At 39.9% G+C, this 18,663-nt stretch overlaps 1 long non-coding RNA gene across 1 annotated transcript in view; it reads right to left on the reverse strand.

Moving 5' to 3' along the window:
* Window positions 1–18,663, reverse strand: part of LOC116879915 — a 135,280-nt gene that overhangs the window by 88,394 nt on the left and 28,223 nt on the right. Inside the window, exon 2 of the long non-coding RNA XR_004385126.1 lies at window positions 14,490–14,614. This is a non-coding gene — a long non-coding RNA (uncharacterized LOC116879915). The remainder of the gene's footprint in view (window positions 1–14,489; window positions 14,615–18,663) is intronic.

An 18,663-nucleotide genomic window follows, 5' to 3' on the forward strand; every position in this document is an offset into this window, starting at 1 on the left:
GCTACCTGAAGTAGTCTCAGCCTGCTACTTCTCCGCCATCTTGACTCCTCCCCCTCTAAAGTACTTACTTTTGAAGAAGTAATTCTTCAGTTTTAATCCTGCAAAATGGGTTAGTCTTCACACATGTATTTTATAGCTGAGATTTCTGGATTATTGAAAATTTCAATGAGCTGCTTTCCTTAACTTCCTTTTTCCTATCCTCATACACTACTTCCAGATAATTCTTTACTAGCATTTGGGTCATTTTCAATTAATCATTTAGCAAATATTTAATGGGTACCTACCAGATGCTAGACATTGTTTGCATTATATGGATATAAGAGTGAACAGCAGCAATAAAACAAAAAAAGAACAAGGCACTTGCACACCTTGAGCTTGCCCTATATATTTTTAATGATTTTATTTATTTATTTGACACAGAGAGAGAGAGTGGGATAGAGAGAGCACAAGAAGGTGGGGGAGGGAGAAGTAGGCTCCCCACTGAGCAAGGAGCTCAACATGGGGCTTGATCCCAGGACCCCGAAATCATGACCTGAGCTGAAGGCAGATGCTTAGCTGACTGAGCAATCCAGGTGCCTCAGCTTCCCCTATCTTAAAAGAGGGAAATGAATGAATGAATGAATGAATGAACTCTTATTTCAATAACTCATATAACTCAGCACTAATTTAGCCTTCTAGTTAGTCCTGCTGTTGCTTTATATCCTATATTTGGTTCATGAGCTTTTCTCTTATACCCTAATACAAGCTCACATCTTGTATCCTGAAAAACTAGTTTGTCTCTTCATGACTTGATATTCTAAAACTGTGGTGGAAGGGATAATATGAAAGTTCAAAGATTCACCAAGAAAATATATAACTGATACTAAATGCTAACGGTATAAAGAAATTTGGGGTAAGTTCAAAGTTGTACTGATTTAATGCCCATTTCAATCTTGAGTGCAAAGTGATATATATAGCAGAAAATGTTTAACCTTACTTTTGTAGAATTTATGAATCTTACATTACCATGCTTGGAAAAAGAGTTTAAAATGAGTCAGTAAAGACACTAATTTGCTATTTGTCTAGAGATTATACAGAGGCCAAAGAAAGATACGATTCTCAGATCCTACAGGCAATACTTATAAATATTGCATCCATCCTTAATTTTTCTAGCCCATTCAAGGCTGCAGTCATGCTAAACAAATCTCATCATTCAACTGGTGCCTGACACCTGTTGCCAAGATCATGTCTTGCTGGACCACTTTGACATTGACCAGCTGCTGAATTGTTAAGTTCTATAAATAGCATGTTCCCTGCTCGTCTGGACTTCTTCCTCAACTGTTTAGAATAGTTTTAAAATGTCACCTCCCCACCTCTCCATTCACTCACAGGGGTGGATAAGACTTTAGAGACTGGGACTTCAGAGATGAGTCCATTTTTCTGGTCCTTAACCTTCCTGGTCTGGCTGCCAGGCTGACTCCTGAACTCAAAACTCCCTTCTCAAATACAACCTACACCTACAAGCATAGGCAGAAAATCAGATGGGATTACCATTTTAAACTCAAGAACTCCCTAGATAAGCTCAATTACTGATCCTTTTCCAAAGTTTATAACATTTGCCCTGCAAATTCAGCATTGTCTAAGGAGGTGGTTATTTGAGCTTCCTACTACCATGACACAGAAGTGACGGCTATATTTTAATTATTACATTGGATTAATTTTGGACATTTGAATATGCAAAAAATAGTATTTCATTCAATAAATTTCATAGTATGCAAAAGAGAAGTTATTCCTAAATTCAGGATGGTAACAAATGTCAAAGTAATAATTCAATAGTAGTCTCATCAATCAAAGACAGGATACTTTGAGGTTAGGATTGAGGTATCTTTGCAGCAAATAGCATGCACACGGGTCCACAGATCATAATTTCTCTGATCATGCTAGAGTCACACTGGATAGACTTTTAAAAGGATGGGGATGGGACACCTGGGTGGCTCAATCGGTTAAGCTGCTGCCTTCGGCTCCGGTCATGATCCCAGGGTCGTGGTATCAAGTCCCACATCGGGCTCCTTGCTCAGCGGGGAGCCTGCTTCTCTCTCTGCCTCTGCCTGCCACAATGCCTGCTTCTGCTCGCTCTCTCTCTCTTTTTGACAAGTGACAAAGAAATAAAATCTTTTTTAAAAATTTAAAAAATAAAATAAAAGGATGGGGAATGGAGACAGATGTCTAATCATGGTTCTAGAATGAGCTAATATACTTTATCTTATCACCAGTGTGTCTTCTAAGTAAAAAAGGAAAAATTTACTCATCTTCTGAAAGACGATGAGATGGGATACTTCTCTAGCAACCAAATGTTTGTCAGAAAATAAAAGTATTTGTCTTTTGGTTACTTTCCCATGTCCACTCTCCCCTCTCCCTTCATTGTTTTGTTGAGACAACCAGAAAGTGTTAAGTCATATCGATGTAACAAAGGTAGCATTGCCACAGAGAAAGCAATTGGACCATTTGTCAAAATGTGACCACTTCAGAATCATGTTCGTGAAATGGTTTTCAAGTGCCATCTGAAATGAACTGAGTCAATCAGAATTTCTTTTTTTTTTTTTAAGATTTTTTTTATTATTTATTTATTTGACAGAGAGAGAGATCTCAAGTAGGCAGAGAGGCAGTCAGAGAGAGAGGAGGAAGCAGGCTCCTGCGGAGCAGAGAGCCCGATGTGGGCCTCGATCCCAGGACCCTGGGACCATGACCTGAGCTGAAGGCAGAGGCTTTAACCCACTGAGGCACCCAGGCGCCCAGTCAATCAGAATTTCTAAGGATGAATTCATGATAGCTATATTTTGGAAGATGGGCTTCAGAAAGTTAACCTTGCTGACTCTAATGATACTAAGGTCTGAAAAGTATTGGTAGTAGACACTTTACCAAAGACAAAAGAAAGCCCCAGAGGTGAAGCTGGTATTGGGAGAAGGTAATTGACCTTGGCAGGAAGAAAGGATTCAAGAAGAATGTGATGTTTGAACTGAGAGGAAATAATAATAGTGTATATCATCTTCAGTCATGAAAAGGAATCTTTCCTCTCACGTGCTTCAGAGACTGAAAAAGTATTGTGTAAATTGCTAGAGATATTGCTCTTGACCTTGAGCAAGACTCCTTAAGGTCAAAGTAGCTAGAAGAGGCATGGGAAGGCAGTAAGGGGAAAAGGGATAGTCTGACAGGAAGTAAGTTGCATTGCCTTTGTGACTAATAAGTGAATATCCAAGGAGGAGAGTATTGTGGGTTTATGTGACACCACTGCAAAGAACTACACAGAAAGAATTCTGCAAAAAAGAAGAGCAAACATAGAAAAAAGATAGCTTGCTCTTGGTGAGGCAAAAATCAGGTAAAATAACTTTGTTTAGAGTAGTCACACTGACAAAAATTTAAAAACCTACTCTCTGTTTTGAAAGCAGAAACATAGCAGAGATGTACATTTTTCCATATGATAATGATATTGCCTATCATACAGACAAGGTGAATGTATATGAGGAGTTTAATTTTTCAGAGTTTATTAATAATTAAGCTGCTCATTGGGTTTATTAGGATTAATCCCTAATTGAACAGAACAACCATAAGGCAAATTATTGAAATAACTGATGGAACTTTGTTTCTTGACTTTAAAAATATAAAGTTTGGCAGCTCCAGGTACTTATTTCTCTGTCCAGCATGAGAAAAGAATGGAGTTTTTGGTCTCAAAGAACTTTAAAGTAGACCAGCTGTGATATATTTAAGTACAGACTGGATTCTTGAGTACTCAAGTGGGGTTTCCTACAGACACCATGAAAAGAGAGTATTTTAAACCTAGATAGGTTCCTGTAATGGGGTGGGGGGTGTTGACCATGAGGGAGGCTATGCACATGTGAGAGTGGGGATATATGGGAAGTCTTCGTACTTTCTTCCCAGTTTTGCTGTGAACCTAAAACTGCTCAATAAATAAATAAAGCCTTAAAAAAAAATGTATGTGTCTGTGTACTGACACAGAGAGTCTCTACCCAGCCCCTGAGGCTGGTCACTGTTGATGCCACATTTGCCAAGAAGACCACAGCGTTGTACGTGTGTAGGAAAACATATACGCAAACTGGTATCTCCAAACTATATCTGACATGGCTTTGATCAATTAAGGTTTTTACAGATTTAATAAATAAATGAAGGTATCTTTCCAAAAATCCATATTTGAAATTTTATACTAGAAAACTAAAGAAGAATAAAGTCTGCCAAACCTAAAAAGAGGTGATATTAAAGATGATTGTATCTGATACTTTATCTTACTTTCTCACTCCCACCCCAAATATTACCAAATACTTTTAAAGACTTATGAAGTATCTCTTTTTAGATTCTGGGATATCTTTGCTGATTTATGCCCTAGAATATTACAGATAAAAAAAATTCAAAATAACTCCTTGAAAAATGCTTGGCTCCATTGATTTTGTGAAGAAGCCCTTGCTTGGCTGAATTTAATTTAAATGTAGTCCTTTGTTATTGCTTCAAGAGGACGACAGTCATTTCTAACAAGCGCAAATTATTCAGAGCATGACCCTAAATGCTGTATTTGAAATAGCAAAAGAAAACAAGCTATCCTCTAACCTACTTCACATTGCAGGAAGAGAAGCTGTGTGAAAGGGAGCTGCAAAAGGGCAACCTGACCCAGAGAGATTTGCCCTCACCGGGGCCCTCCTCCCAGCTTTCGTGGGTCTCTGGATGGGCCAGTTGCACAAATACAAGAAGATCAGGCCAGCATCCTGGAAGGGGGGCGGGTGCTTGGTATCACCCTCCTTGGATAGCTCTTTGCCAAGTTCTAGTTAACCCAGTTACAGTAAAGCCATTGTGGGCTCTTTAGTGGAGCAAGCCTCAAATCTACATGGCATTCACGATTTTTTGATGGCCATGGCCACAGCCAGTAACTGCAATTTAGTGGCTTACACATTGTCATGAAAGGGGGCGGGCAAAGGCTCAAGAGCAGTGGATTTTACGGCAATAGGAAATAGGACACATTTTGTGCAGTTGCCAACTCCTTTGCATTTCTGAGGATGAAATGCCCCCTAGATCAAAGTGACAAAGTAGTTAGGATATTCACGGGACAGAAGACAAAAGGAGTTCATTCACTGCCAAAAAACAGCCTTCTGTTAAGTATTTAGAAGTTTAATAACAGTACTTACATGAGAAGCAGAATGCAGGAGGGTAACTTGAAAGTGTGCACAGCTTAACAGAAACTGGTCATTCTTCAGGAGAGCAGACAATCAGTGATTCACTTATTTACTCATCACGCATACATCAAGCACCTTCTACATGGGGTTCTGACCAAGTTATTTTAAGCAGTATAAATATACACAACAAAAGCCTCTACCTTAAAGGAGCTTATAGACCTATATAATAATATACTATTATATGTTATATTAATATACATACAATTAATGTAATCATTATAAATGAAATTAAACCAATAGATTATATATAATACATTATAGATTATATATTACATATATACATACATATATAATATATTACATATAATACATTACTATCTATCTATCTATATATCTATGCCCACCTTAAGATGTCAGGCCATCTGTACAGCACTTGCAAAGAGGATGGACAAAAACTAACCTTGTAGTTCTAGTCCAACACTCTCCTCAAGGGGATAAAAGGATTGTGGTTAGAGACAAGAAGAGAAACTATTTCTTTGGAAGGATTTGTTGGGATACTGTACCTTTTCCTCTCCACGTAACCCCCCACTCTATTTATTAATAGAGAAGTTGGAGAGTACTTCCTCCTCATTGGGGCCAAATGAAAGACGTGTCAAGAGAACCACGTGGGGGGATTGGCCTGTTTCCCTTTAGAGTTTTGGGGGTACAGGGTCTAATGTAATACATATACCTGAAAAAAGTCTCCAGACAAGAAGCTGCCTGAGGCTGCCTATAGTATGTGATTTAAAAGCTGTATTGAGGGTCACCTGATTGGCTCAGTCAGTTAAGCATCTGCCTCCAGCTGACATCATGATCTCTGGGTCCTGGGATTGATGTGCACATCAGGTGCCCTGCTCAGTGGGGAGTCTGCTTCTCTCTCTCTCTCTCCCCATCCCCCAACACTTGTTCTCTCTCTTGCTCTCTCAAATCAAATATTATTTTAAAGAAAAGCAAGCTGTATTGAGAGCAAATTGAACTTCCTCTAATAGCAGAGACAAGGATGCATAAATGTTTTCTAAGTACTGCATGTGGTCCACAGCACGTGGGAAACAGCTGACCTAAAGCAGTTAAGGTCCTTTACCTAAGAAGACTCTCTAGAGGGAAATGAAGGAGGATTAAGGGAGTGGAAAATGAAGTTGCCTTCTGCCTGCCTCTGATGGAGATCATCACACTTCATCCAGCAGTTAGATTATATTAAGGTAGAAACTCTAAATCTCATTAAGATACTTGAAGCTACAGTGTTATGGGAGAAGATTTTTTCTAAGTCACCGAAGACTTGTTATAATCTTATAATCACAGAATAAAGGCTGGATCTAAAAAACTTATATCAATAAACCTAAGTGGTCAAAAGTGAAATTTTAAGTTATTACCCATATATTTAGCTTACACTACTCCAAGTGTTTAGAAACATCCAGAGTTTGGAAGTTTGGGAAACTACACTCTTTATCTACATGCCTAATAGAACACAAATAAAAAATGTAGACTCAGACTCAGGCTAAATGTATTTGGTCCCTTGGCATAAAAGCCCCTTAGAGAAATGCCTTTTAAAAGTGAATTAAATAAGTAATTATGGAGGGTTTATACTCTCTTTCCTGGAGGAGTTGAGATGGGGTAGAGTGGGAGAGAGAGAGAGTTTCTTCAGGATCATCCCTGCTCCTTAGTATGGGGACATTAGGACATTCAGAAAGCAAAGGACAAACTTTGCCTCCATATCCCAGCTTCCCTCCTTTTTTACCCTGTTAGAAAGTCCCCCTCCTCACTGTCTTGCTTCTCAACCCCCTTGACTGCTTAGCCAAACAGGCCATGCATGGGAGTCCTTTCAAGGCTGGAGCCATGGTTTGCTGCAGTGCACAGACAGCTGAATTCTAATCCAGAGGTTATGTGGTCTACACCCCTGTGTTCTGAGATTTAGAGAAGTGGCCCACTAATCATAGCATACAGATTGGTGCCAGTGACAGAAGGAGAATCTTAATCTGCTACTTCTTTAATAAGGCTCTTTTAGCTACACTACACTACAGGAAGGATTATGGGGTCACATGCACAGACACATCCCGTTGCCCTGCCCCACTCTACATAACAGTTTGGAGACATGACTTCAAGCAATTTGGTATTGGGCAGAACCAAAAAAGAAGGAGAAGGTGGAGGGGGAAAGAGGTGAGGAGAGGGAGAAGGAGGAGATGGAGAAGTAGTAGTAGTAGTACTAATAATAATTTGGAAAAGTCAAAGAAATTTACAGAACCACTTTATATACTATGAAGGTATATCATAGTACCATGTGTTATGAGTCAACCAACCAATTAAACTGGGAATGTCATGAAAATTTCATTAATGCTCATGTCCTCTCTACCTAGAAAAATCATGAAATTAAGTCACTTCTGAAAAAAACATTTCTCTAATCTCCAATCACCTGCAATTTCCAGAGTACAAGCCTATAACTCTCCTGTGGTTGCTGTCCAGTCTAGAAAGATACTTCAGGCAAAGGGCCATGGGGCTGTCTGTAGAACCTGTGATAGAATTAACTTTGTTTTCTGCAGAATTCCTCTTCCTGAGATGGTGCATGGACCCACGTCTTTCTAGGAACCATTCCTAGATAAGAGTCAGTTTTAGCCAAGTCCTCACTGGGCAGTGTTCTAGCCTCATCAGTGCCTGCAGGCCTTCACAGAGGGTCCTTGCTCTAAAAGCAAAAAGCTGAACAGAACTGGCTGCTAAGAGTCTCCTACATTTGGAGGTGAATTCCTTGATTTGATCATGGAGATAAAACCAAATAGCTCCAACAAAACACCTAGGTCTCCTGCACCAACTGTTCTTTCAAGGCAAAAAACCTCAATTTTTTGCATAACATGAATAATAAAAAGATACATACTAATGAGATCTACACAATATTGGAAAGAAGGATTATGAATGGGTAATCACACTTTTAGGTGATTTACAGATTTCAACCAGTTCAGCCCTAGGGAATGATTATCTCATTAGTCCTGTGCACTCAGAATAAATTTGGAATAGGCTGGGTGTGACTAGCAAACAACAGTTTTTGCCAAAAACCTATAAAGAACAAACTGTGGATTCAGTAGGGTATGTACCAAGCATTACCTAAGTGGATTTCATGCTTATGAAAAGTGAGCAGACATGGCAGGGCAAGATCTCCAAGTTCAGAGCGACTCACACATCTACCACATGACCAGACTCCCAAACCACATTGTCTTGCAACCATCCTGGGCCGCCCCTCCTCAGAGTACTCCGTGTTCTTTCTAAACCACACTAAAACTACTGATCTACCTCTCCCTCGGGCCTTCTCTTCAGGTTGCTCCCTCAGCTATCCCTGGAAATGAATTCATTTTCATCCACCCTTATTCCTGGGAGGCACATGAGAGTGGGTCTGGAAGTGTAAGCCTACTGCCTTGGCTTTAATCAGATTTTTTCCTAAAAGAGTTCTCCTGAAGAGAGCAAGCTGGGAAGGGCTCAGGTGACCAGTAGTGACGGGTCAGAAGAACAGTTTCATCAATAATGGCTAATGTCAAATGAACCCTTACTATGTGCCAGGTTCTATTCTAAGAGATGTATCTTATCATATCATCTAATTCTCTCAACAATTTCATGGGATAGGTGCTCTTAGAATCCCTAATTACAAAGTAGGAAATAGAAGTACAGAAAAATAAAGTCAATTGTTCAGGATTAGAATGTTGGAACCAGACAGTCCCATTCAATCATAACACAACTAATTGGACACTCAGTTGGTTTTATTAGTGTTAGTCATGTGCCAGACACTGTGTTCTAGGAGTTCTGTGGATTATCTCAATGAATCCGTACAACAACCTCATGAAGTAGGTACTAATAGGATGTCCACTTATATACTGGCTTTATTTTACCTCTAAACTTCAGAAATGTTAACCAATAGATGGAAAACAAGGTTTGAATAAAGATTTGTTGTTGTTGTTGTTGTTGTTGTTGTTGTTGTTGTTGTTTTTCCTCCTCATTATCACCTTTATAAAGTTAGTTCCTAGAGAAAGTGGGTGGGATGCTTAAGAAGACATGGAGTGCCCTCTGATTGAAGATAGCTAAGAAAGGAGCAGATATTTACTCAAATGGGGTGGCCTTTTAAATGGGGGTAAACTTTCTGTATTCCCCTGTACCTAGGGATATATGTTTATATTCATTCACATTGTTTTCACTGTATCTTTTCCTGTTTAGTTTCCATTTACTTACCCTGAGGTTGCAAACTACCTTTTCTTTTTCATTTTCATTTTCTCATAACATCTAGGCCCCATCTTCAAAACTTCTTGCTGCTGCAGCAGCTAAAAAGTATGGGATTATGGAAGGCCCTGAAAAACAAGTCTGGACTGTCTTCTTACAAAACAGACATCTCCTTGCACAGTGTTTGTGCTGAGAGCCGGGATCACATCGTTCAGACTTGCAATGGACTGGGTGCTCCGAAGAAGGCGGCACCACCACACCCAAACATTACCTCAAGGGTGTTTTCTTTCCCTTCAGATCTGGGTCTACAGGGTGATGTTAGGTTCTAGTACACTTGGAGCTTTGTGATTTGTCAAAGATTAAGAACCAAGTGAGCCACACTGATGAAAAGTCCACAGGTTCTGAATCCATTATTGTAGTCAAGTTAGTTTCTCCAAGAGGAGGATATCATGACAAGTACAATAATAATTATTACTTAGTATTTACTAAGAACTTAGCCTAAGCCACTCTACCGACCACTTTACATCTATAATCTCATTTAATACACACAAAAGAAAATTAAGATATATATTAAGATCCATCACCCAGTTACAGGTAAGAAAACAGAGGCTTTTGAAAATCAAAATCGAATAGCTCATGCAGAGTCACATGGTTATGAGAAGTGAAAATTGAATTTTAAAACAACCACTGGGATCTGGAAAGCCTGCATTCTTGACCACTACCCATCATGGCCTCCCACCTTCCCAATATAATCTATCAACACAGCATCACAAACTTGTGCCAAAACAAGAGCATTTATGGATGCTGCTTACTAGAACTTCTGTGACGGTCTTCTGTGTGGAAGTAAGTTCTCACCTGAAGTAAAATCCTGCCACCTTGACTATAAGTTCAAGACAGACTTCACACAACTAGACCGTTACTGAGTATGTTCTCACTGTACTTGAAAATATCAACAAATCCATACACCAGGGATTTAAATTCACAGTATAGATATTAAAGCCTATCTTCAATGGGAACTTCCTCTCTCCTTATATGCTTGCTTATTGGTGTACAACCATCCTCAGAATTCTAGTTTGAAGAACTGGAGGCAGGATTGTATATGTATTACAGACTCCGCTTTAAGTGCATCTGGATAGCTCAAGTTACTCTTGATTTTGGCTCTGGTCATGATCTCAGGGTCATGAGATGGAGCCCCACGTGGGGCTTTATGCTCAGCGGGGAGTTGGCTTCTCTCCCTCTCCTTTTGCTTCTCCCCACTGCTTGTGCACTGGTGCTTTCTCTCACACTTATCTAAAACAAATAAATCTTAAAAAAACAACAACAACACAAGGACCCCACTTTAGAACACACAGATTCTTTTTTTGTTTTCATTACCATTTGGTAGAGGGGATTTGATTTCACTTTTCGCCATTGAGGTTTATCTTTTTAAGGTGTTTAGCTTTGAAAATGGCAGGTTCTTTTTATTTTGGTCACTTCTTATAAAATAGTTTCAGGGAATATTTTGTGGCACAGATGCCCTAAAACCATGGACATAAAGGAAAATTATAAGTATTATATATAAAAGGACATGAACCAATCAGATGGAAGCTTAAACTAAATATATAATACTTTAAGACTATGGAGACATGGCATCAGGAAAATACAAATCAAAACCATAACAAGATATTGCCTCACACTAGTCAGAATGGTTAAAATCAACAAGTCAGGAAACAAATGTTGGTGAGGATGTAGAGAAAGGGGAACCCTCTTACACTACTGGTGGTAAAGTCACCCTAATGACCCAGTAATTGCACTACTAGGGATTTATCCAAAAGTGATCCAAAGGGGCACCCACACCTCAACGTTAGAAGTAGCAATGTCCACAATAGCCAAACTATGGAAAGAGCCCAGATGTCAATCGACAGATGAATGGATAAAGAAGATGTATACACACACACACACACACACACACACACACAAAACGGACTATTACTCAGCCATAAAAAAATGAAATCTTACCATTTGCAAAAACATGGATGAAACTATAGGTATTATGCTAAATGAAATAAGTCAATCAGATAAAGACAATTATATGATTTCATTCATGTGGAATTTAAGAAATGAAACAGAAGATCATAGAGAATGGGAGAGAAATAAAATAAAATGAAATCAGAGAGGGAGACAAACCATAGAGACTCTTAACTCTAGGAAACAAACTGAGGATTTATGGAGGTGAGGTGGGTGGGGGGAAGGGATAATTGGGCGGTGGACATTAAGGAGGGCACGTGATGAAATGAACACTGGATGTTATATACAACTGATGAAAATCACTGAACTCTACCTCTGAAACTAATAAGACACTATATGTTAATTAATTGATTTTAAATAAAATTTTAAAATTAAAAAAAAAAAAAGACTCTGGAGACAGAATTAGCTAAGTAAAGATACACTGAATCCAGACTCTAGATTGGCTTGAAACAACAACATTATAGAAGGTTTACCATAAAACTTCCTTAGAAATGAGCTATCCCAGTACCCTCGCTTCCAGGTGAGGAAACACAGGCCCGTTGTACTAAGGTGCCTCATCTGGGATGTCACAGGTAGTCAGGAGCTGATGCAGGGCCACAGTGTATAATCCTTTCTCAGGCTTGTCACTCATCCTTACCACCTGCATTTTTTTGGTTCTTACATAGTTTTATCCCTGATCTTTCCTCACTTTCTTCACCCAGTCATTTTTTGTTTTAATTTAAAAAAGCACTTGGCCCCATTCAGCAAGAGATCCATTCTCAACCTCCACCTCTGCCACTAATGCCCTGTGGACAAATCATTTACCACAGTGCTGGCCCCTTGCTATAACTTTGCTCATGTATCTCTCCTTCTCTCCCCCTCTTTCCTACTCCCCCCACCTCTTTCACTCTCTTCTCCTTCTTTCTCTCCCATTGACCCCAAAACAAAAGCAATTACTATACCCTGGAGCCCAGGCAGCATCAACAGGGACAACAGACTGAATTTTACAATCTGGGAAGGCCTTGTATCTCAACAAGTTACTTTTTTAAGGACCTGGAAGCTACCAGCAAGTGATGTAACATGTTCTCTTGATAATAAGCCAAAGACAAGATTACATATTGGTCTTTCTCATGGACATTCAGCCAGAAGTCAAACGTTACCTTCCGCCTTTACTATGGTGAAGTAAAATATTTGTGTCAGATGGTTCCAGTGTATTTCATCACCCTAGTTTTTCTCTTGATAGGAACTCTTCTGTCAGAACAGATCAATGGTATTCATCAACCGATGTTAGGGTTTTGAGTAGCCAGCACTACATGCTCTTCTAGAAGCTTCCTTGCCTTCTTCACACACTGAGGGGAGCAGAGAGGACTTCTCTGCAAACACTAGTGAGGAGGAAAGCAGTTTTTGTGCCTTCTACAGACATCAGAAATCTTCTTGTACTGTCTCACACCATGTCCCTAACTGCCACTGGAGATGGCACACAGAGAGGGGCCAACTGGCAACTCACCTGCTGGCTGGCTCTCTGAGACAAGTTCAGCTCATTAAATCAAAGTTAATAGCTGAGCCAAGATAATCCTGACCCTGTGTTGGAAAAGGCTGAAACCCTGCCACTGAAGGGAGGTGACAGGGAACATGGAGAGGTAGCTCTGGGTGCAGAGTTTCTGGCTGAGCAGCTGCATCTTTTGTTCAATAGCTACATCTTCCTGGATCATGTTATGGTTGAATTCTGTCCATCTGAAAATCATATGTTGAAATCCTAACCCCAAATACCTCAGAAAGTGACCTTATTTGGAAATAGGGTTGTTGCAGATGTTATTAGTTCAGATGAGGTCATCCTGGAGTGGGGTAGGCCCTAATCCAAAATGACTGGTGTCCTTATAAGAAGACACAGCTTCACAGAGAGAACACCATGTGAACATGAAGGCAGAGCTCAAGGAGATGCTTCTACAAGCCAATGGATGTCAGTGATTGCCAAGAACCACCAGAAGCTAGGAGAGAGTCATGGAACAGATTCGCCTTCACAGTCCTCTGATGTAACCAGCCCTGCCAACACCTTGATCTCAACTGCAAGCCTCCAAAACAGACAATAAATTTCATCTCACCCAGTCTGTGATAGTTATTATGGTAACCCTAGAGAAACTACTATAGACCATACTTCCAAAGTTGTGAGAAACTTAATGTGTAAAGCTCTGACGATCTATATATCTCAGTAACAAGTTACTAGACTAGAAGAAAGTGTGTATAATACATCATAGTTAGTATTTCTTCTTATTGTTCATCTACTTCCACTCGACACATACAAACCATCATTTGAAGGTCTCAAAATAAACCTAAACAACAAACAAAAAACCTAACTCATTAATGAAACTTAGAACTTTCTGCACAATTCTTTCCAAAGGAAAGTAGCATCCCCAAAGTGGACTCAAGATCAGCTAAGGACCTCCCATAATTCAGTTGGTATACCAGAGATGTATATTCTTCTCTTCCTTACACGTTCTACTGTGTGGCTGCTCTGTGCCAAGCACTCTGATAGGCACTTGAGACCTAATAGTCTCAACAGCAAAACAGGTAGCTGCTGTCTTCGCAGTGGTCCATGTCCAGTGAGGAAGATAGATTTTGGTCAAATAGTCACTCAGATATCTAGAACTATTAACTGACAGGGGCAGCAATGCGGAAGTATTGCCACACTCTGTAGGCAGCTGCTTTCCCTATGGACCTGTGGACACGCAGGGATTCCTACTCTGCATTATATTCAAAGGCTGCAGTACTATGAGTTTTCTCCCGTCCAAAGAGAATGCTGAACTTTACATTCAGGGAACCAAACCACCTGCCAAAAATATAATCATCTTCATAAAACATGGGCCCCAAAAGAAGGAGGGGATAGGTGCTGAAATGGGTAAAAAGCAGCAAAGAGGCAAATGAGACCTGGAGAGAGTTAAAGAAATAGGAAACTCAAGACAAGATGCTGGTATTGAGTACCCCTCCCCCACCCAGGATTCACGCATAAGCGAGTGAAGACATATGCCCGGTGCTGTGAGCATGGCAGTGGTGAATGGCATGTGGTCGGGCATGAGATTGTGTGCAGTTGAAAGGATGTTGCCCAAAATAAAAGCCTACCTTTGTTTGCAGCTCTGTCCTTTTAAACTGGAACATCACTGTTCAGCATGCTCCTTGCTCAGTGCAATTGTGATCCCTTTAGCCCGCTGCCAAACAATGTAGCTGGTCACCAAAGCTGCTGAATGCTGCTGAAAACGGGGAAGAAAATCCATTGAACAAGTCCTGAACATTGCAAAAGCGGCTGACTCTCTCAATTACTTTGTCAAGTCCCATTATAATTGTGGCTGTGATCACATGCAAGGTTCTCCCATGGGTAGGGATAGAGCCAGGATCCTCGAAGTACTGACATGCACCCCACCCCACCCCCCATCAGGCCTCTGTGAACAGGTCTGCAGCTGCTGCATCGCTTGCCCTTGGTGGAATTTGACAAGGGACACTTCTACCTTCGCATCTATGTTACCCTTAGCAAGGGTCATTTCCTGCTGGTGGTGACCAATTCAGATGATCTACTTTGAGCTTTCCCAAACAATTTATGCATAACTGATTTGAAAATACTTTGACAAATGCATCGCTGTATGAAAACATAAACCCATCTGTTTTCCAAAGTATTCATTTAGGGAACACCTTTGCTGATAGCTGGAGCCTGGGTTGATTAACAAACAACATCACTGGGCTGAAGAACTCCATCACAAAATGGAAATAAGCTTGCATCCCAGCACAGAATTTTACTGTGACGCTTGCTTTGTCCTTGTCTGCTTGAGTTACCTAATTCGGGAGCTGGACTGTGATAGCTGGAGATGTCCAACTATCCTCAGGTAACTAGTTGCAATACTAGAATGCCCAGATGAACAACATGAATGAAAACTATGTAATTTGAATGTTATTACATCAGATGGTAAGGCTTAAGCAAGTTTGGTACATTTAGCATCATATCTGAAAACGAGTGGGGAAAAATGGATAGAAAGATAGAAATATATGACCAGCAAACAAAAGAAAGGTAGAATGTTCGGGAATGGGCACTGGTGGCTGGTTAGTGCATAGCTCTCCAGGTGTGGTCCTGGGGACAGCAGCATCAACCATACCTGGGAATGATTTAGAAATCCAAATGCTCTAGAGTCAGAAACTCTGGGGTGATGGGGAGTGTTGTGTTCAGCAATCCATAGTTCAGCAAGCCTCCTCGTGGTTCAGGTACATGATTACATTTGAGAACCACTGAGTTAGGGCATGAAGACCAAAGCACAAAGAAGAGAAAAGCAATACAGAGCAAGCCATCTTCCCCAAAGGAAGATCATCAGGGCCCATCCTCAATGTCTCCAGGGAAAGAAACTCTAATCCTGGAGTCTGGAAATTATCAGAGGGGCTAAGATTCAAAACAATGATGATAAAGTGATGAAAAAAAGTCATTAAAGAAGACTGGTTGTTGAGTGGTTTTTCAACTGAATGGTGACAGACCCGATCCCTATCATTGTGACATTTGAGGAATTCCTACAAGTTCCCTACAAATAGTATTTTCATCCCCAGATTTTTAAGTGACTGAAATCAGCCTTAAGCCCAGGCTGCTGAAGTTTTTGTGGTCTGGCAAGTATTTGGTATGACTGCCTTCACCTGAATCTGAGCATTTTCCTTCTGAATCATTCACTGAGTGAGAAGAATTTGAAAGGAATTAGTAAAACACATTCTTTGAGGTTGGAAAAATACAATCTTCCCTAATCATAGAATGGCCAGGTTGGTACAAGCAAATGACACACAGATAAGAAACACATACTACTTTTATCTTCAGGGTATAGTCTTCCTAATTCTTATAGATACCTAGGGAAATTCCAGGCAGAGGTCACTGGTCAAAGGTAATGTAGAAAAGGATTGAAAACTCAGGAAAGGAAAAATGTGCTACAATTAAAGTGTGGAGTTAATGTGGTTTGTCCCACCTACAGCTAAATGCCAGAGATATTTCTCCACTTTCCTCGCCCGCCCAAATGTTACAAGCAACTCAGCTCTGGGATATTAACAAGAAAGAGGTTTGTGGGAATGGAACTTTCTTTTTCTTTTAAACTCCTTCACTTAGCATCTACCAAAAAGTGTGTGTCTAAAAGAGCCATCCATTTGCTAGTTTCATTCCCCCAAGCTGGGCAAGTAAAAGTATATTTTGGCAAAAGTCCCAACTAGCACTCAAAGTTGGGTATACCAGCCACGCTTGGGAAGCAAGCACCCATAATAGCAGGTGGTACAAGATTAATTTTGAAAATACTGGAAATATTCTAACGAAATCTTTTTTCATTCTTTTTTTTTTTCCAGGATGATTGTGAGCCTCATATCCCTACTACAAATTGACATTTCAAAAGATTCTTTAAAGAGGACACCCAAATGTGTTAGCTTCAGAGCCATGAAATCAATTTAATTTCAGTTTATAGAAGTTATTTCACTGAAAAACTAACATTTGCTCACTTGAGTCCAACTCTATGAGTAAAGATCCGGAATTCAATTTCTCTACTGAATTCTTCTTTCTTTTTTACTTTTTTTTTTTTTTTTTTTTGTACAGCCAGGGCGGCAGCCTATAGTCATATCTCTGCCAAAACTTTTGAGGGCAATAGGAAGTACAAAAATAGTAATTTAATATTTTCCACCTGTAGCTATAACTCTCCTTAGTACTTACTGGTTTCATGCTGGCAAGACACATGTAATGCTTTTGACACACCTGAATTTTACAACTTTTCCTACTGTCTTTTACTCACCACTAAGAATAGCCTTCATTGTTTATTTCTTGTTTTAAGACAAGGCAGTTTTAGTCTGGGGTATTTTACCAATCCTACAGATCACCAGCCCAAACCCTAATTTGTTCAGCAGTGGTCTTCAAAAACTGAGATGGAAAGGGACTAGTTCAGACCCCATGGTGGCTACTAATGGGGAAGAACCACTCTTAGAAGCATCAGCCCAGAGGGTTGCTCAAAGGAATTCAAAAGTTTGGCTGAAGCTAAATTTCCTTTGGGATTTAAAAAGCTGACCAGTTATTTGAACTGATACATGCCTGCTTTACTGTGATCTGTTCCTTATACTCCCTGGGCAAGGAGCTTTGCATGAGACTAAGGAAGCCAAATACCTCAAAGGACTCAGGTACCCAATGAATCAAAACTAACTCTTTCTCTCTCTCTCTCTCTCTCTCTCTCTCACACACACACACACACGCGCGCGCGCGCGCGCCCACAGACACACACACAAGTCTAGGAACCCAAATGCCTGTAGTGGGGTGTTTCTCAAGCTCAGAAGCACAGTGCTTCCCTGTTTTGTCCCTCTTCTTTCCATGATGAACTAAATGGGGGTTGACACTAATCAGAGCCATGTGGATTGCTGTGCTTCAGGTTTCATCAATTGTATAAAACTTAAACTTACTTCCTATTACTCATATCCCCTTAAATTTTCACTTCTACCACGTACATATAGGTCACACCTCCTTAAAATAGAAACTTTTGAAAGACAGACATTTCCAAACCCCTAAGCCACAATCATATCTTTTTTCTCAGACAATATGCAATACTATAATTTTCCCTTTAACAAAATTTTCTGGACAGTCCTTGGGAGTTCATGTGAAAGGAATTGATAACTATAAGTAAATATAAATAATTTGAGAAAAAAAAACAAATCTTGCCATTGACATAGCACTGCATTCTTAATGTCATTCCATAAAATGTGATTCTGATTTAGAGATTTGCTTAGAGACACAGTATACAATGTATACCTCATTTGCCCTCTATACCATCTCCTGGTTCCACCCCTAGTTAACATATGTTATTCAGTCTCCTTGGTATAAAATGAGACAGCTGGCCTATATAGTCATTAACTTCCTTTCTAAGCCCTCAAAGTCTCTGACTTAGAAAGAGGCCCAAAGAGGCTCAAAAATTCATAGATTTTTCAGTATATTTCATGGACTTTCCCTACCAAGTCCAAACTACCCCCCACTTAATTAAAGTCAAGTCAACCCATTCATTTACTCACTTAACACATATATATTGAACATCAACTATGTTCCAGGCATTCAGCTAGATGCTGTCCTTAAGAACCTCAGAGTCTAGAATTTTATATATTTCATATTTGGTAGATATTTATTTTTAAGAGGACTATATATACTCTTACATAGCACTCATCCATTTTATGTGTGTGTCAGTGTAGAAATGCCCAACTTGGTCTAGCACCCTTGAGACTATAGACCTCTTCAAATTCAGGAGAATGTTTTATCAATTTT

Source organism: Lontra canadensis, unplaced genomic scaffold (assembly GCF_010015895.1).
Source record: "Lontra canadensis isolate GAN:19392208 unplaced genomic scaffold, GSC_riverotter_1.0 scaffold64, whole genome shotgun sequence".
Classification (NCBI taxonomy): domain Eukaryota; kingdom Metazoa; phylum Chordata; class Mammalia; order Carnivora; family Mustelidae; genus Lontra; species Lontra canadensis.